The following is a 2,500-nucleotide window of genomic DNA, read 5'->3' on the forward strand; positions in this document are numbered from 1 at the left end:
GGCAATCCTTGATAACAACAGACACGCGTATCTTGGTGAATTGGTAAATTTGCATAATTTCATGAAATGAGGAATAGTTAAGAGAGGTTACTAGCGAAAAATACCTGTGATACATTTAAGACCACTCTTGTTACCTCCGCTAACGAAGTTGGAAGGAGGTTATGTTTTACCACTTGTTCGTGCGCGTGTGTGTGTGTGTGTGAGTGTGTTTGTGAACACCTTTGAGGCCATGATTAAATCGTAGAGTAATGAAACTTGCAAGGATTAACTTTTATGTAAAAAGATTGGAATGATATAATTTTGGGAAGGTCAAGGTCAAAGGTCAAGGTCACGGTCTAGAAAAATGTCCAATTCACGTAATCAGCCAAAAATTTGGACATCAATGTCACAAAGACTTCAAACTTGGGTTTATATTTGAGTGTATAAAAATCCACGCCAATTAATGGATGTTAAAATCAAAGGTCAAAGTCAAGGTCCAGAAAAAGGTCGAAAAATGAGCTGCCGTAGCGGAGGTCTATGTTCTCCCGATTGTCCCCTCTACTTAAGCATTGTAATACTCTTTGGCAACTTTCCTTTCAGACATAATAATGTTTTAATAAATTGAAAACCTATTATGATTATAGTCACTGCGTCTTTCCGTTAAAATTCGCGATATTTCTCGTACTGGAATTTGAATGAAGTACTGGAAATCGATATTTCAATAATGGTGAAGGTTATATACCATAAACCCTCTGTAAATGTAATAATAACAATAACAAAAGAACCAGCAATTGAGATGATGAAAACCACCATAATGACATATCGAACTTTTTCATATTGCTTATTTTATGAACTAAAATAACACACCGCAGCTTTGTGTAGGTCTTTGAGTATATCTATAAACTTCTACTCACGCAAATAGTTCTGATAATAGTATTACTGAAAAGTATAAAGAAACATATTATGTAATAAATGAATTCAGACCAAACAAATTGCTTGAATTTGTAAAAGCATTAGTGTCAACTCAAGTCTGAATTCTTGGAACATTCTTACCCCTTAGAGGACTATTACCTCGTGGAAATTGATCTGAATATCGACGTTAGAGCATTGCATACAATTCCATAAGCCAGAGACAGCTATGTAAGGTTACGGTGTCCTATTCAAAACCTCCCTGGCTATCGATCTGCCGGACTGGGGTTCGAGTCCAGCTGAAGCTAGATGGTTTCTTGTAGTGTCTGGAACCTCATCATCCTTTTGAGTTAAAGATGTAGGGTTTTGTGAGAGCCGGTATCTGTTGAGCCATGAGCAGCTATTGCCTGGCCCTCCATGGTACTATCTTGGGTGGAAAGGAGTCTTGGGTGCTGATCTTATTTATATTTGGTCAATCTCTAGGGCATAGTCTTGCTAGGGCATTGCCACTGTCCCTTGCCTCTGCCATTCTTGATCGACCTTTTAAACCTTTAAAGGAATGATATTAGAGCATATCCGGAGAAGGATCCATCTTGTCTGCTGAGGAGAGCTGTGAGGGAAAATGGCCTGGGAGTTAGTCGGCCGTGAAAGATCGTTTTCTGGTACTTGGGAAAGTTAAATATAAAACAACAAAAACCACAACACCAATAACAAAGCAGCCGTTTCTAGTCCACTGCAGGATAAGGACCCCTGATATGTCAAACCATGTTGGGGTTTGGCCAGTTTTTTTATCGGCTCACTGGTCAGTGAGTATTGGTGGTGGTGGGAGATTTTCGTCTGATATCTTACAGGAAACCAAACTGGCATGGGTGACCAGGACTAGTACAGCTTTGCAGAAAAATATTGTATATATATATATATATATATATATATGTATATATATATATATATATATATATATATATATATATATATATATATATATATATATATATTCAAAGGGATATAAAAAAATAGAGCTCTAGGTGCAAAAACCTTGTAAATGCTGTTTCTCGAGTGAGAAACACTCTAAAAAAAACATCTTGCCAAATGAAAAGTAAAATTCCTCAGTTGATCTCCTATTTACCTTTATTTAATTATTTTTCTTTTAACGTACTTTTTCTGCCCTTTTATATATGGCAAGAACTGTTACCCTCTCTTTGAAAGTCTTTGCTCTGTCCCAATCAGCTGCCCCTATTTGCATCCCCCATTAATTTTTCCCTCTCTGTATACAGTATGTAGTTTCTAATACTTTCCTTAATCAGTAATGAGATATTGGCATGTTTCCGTATTGTGCATTCCATCGACTATACCTCGTCATTTTATTTCAGGTTTTTACTCTTGATTTTAGAAGGTTTTTCATGTATTAATTCGAGCCCTTATCTAACTCTCTCCCCAATATTCTAACCTCCCAAGTCCCCTTCCCTGGCACCCCCTACATACCCCACAAAACATTAAGCGAATATTCACTGAAGGAGAGAGAGAGAGAGAGAGAGAGAGAGAGAGAGAGGGGGGGGGGGGGGTACCCCCATGCTTCGTGTTAATATGTCCTGTTCTGTGTATTACAGACCGT

The sequence above is a fragment of the Palaemon carinicauda genome, chromosome 17 (genome assembly GCF_036898095.1).
Source record: "Palaemon carinicauda isolate YSFRI2023 chromosome 17, ASM3689809v2, whole genome shotgun sequence".
Lineage (NCBI taxonomy): Eukaryota > Metazoa > Arthropoda > Malacostraca > Decapoda > Palaemonidae > Palaemon > Palaemon carinicauda.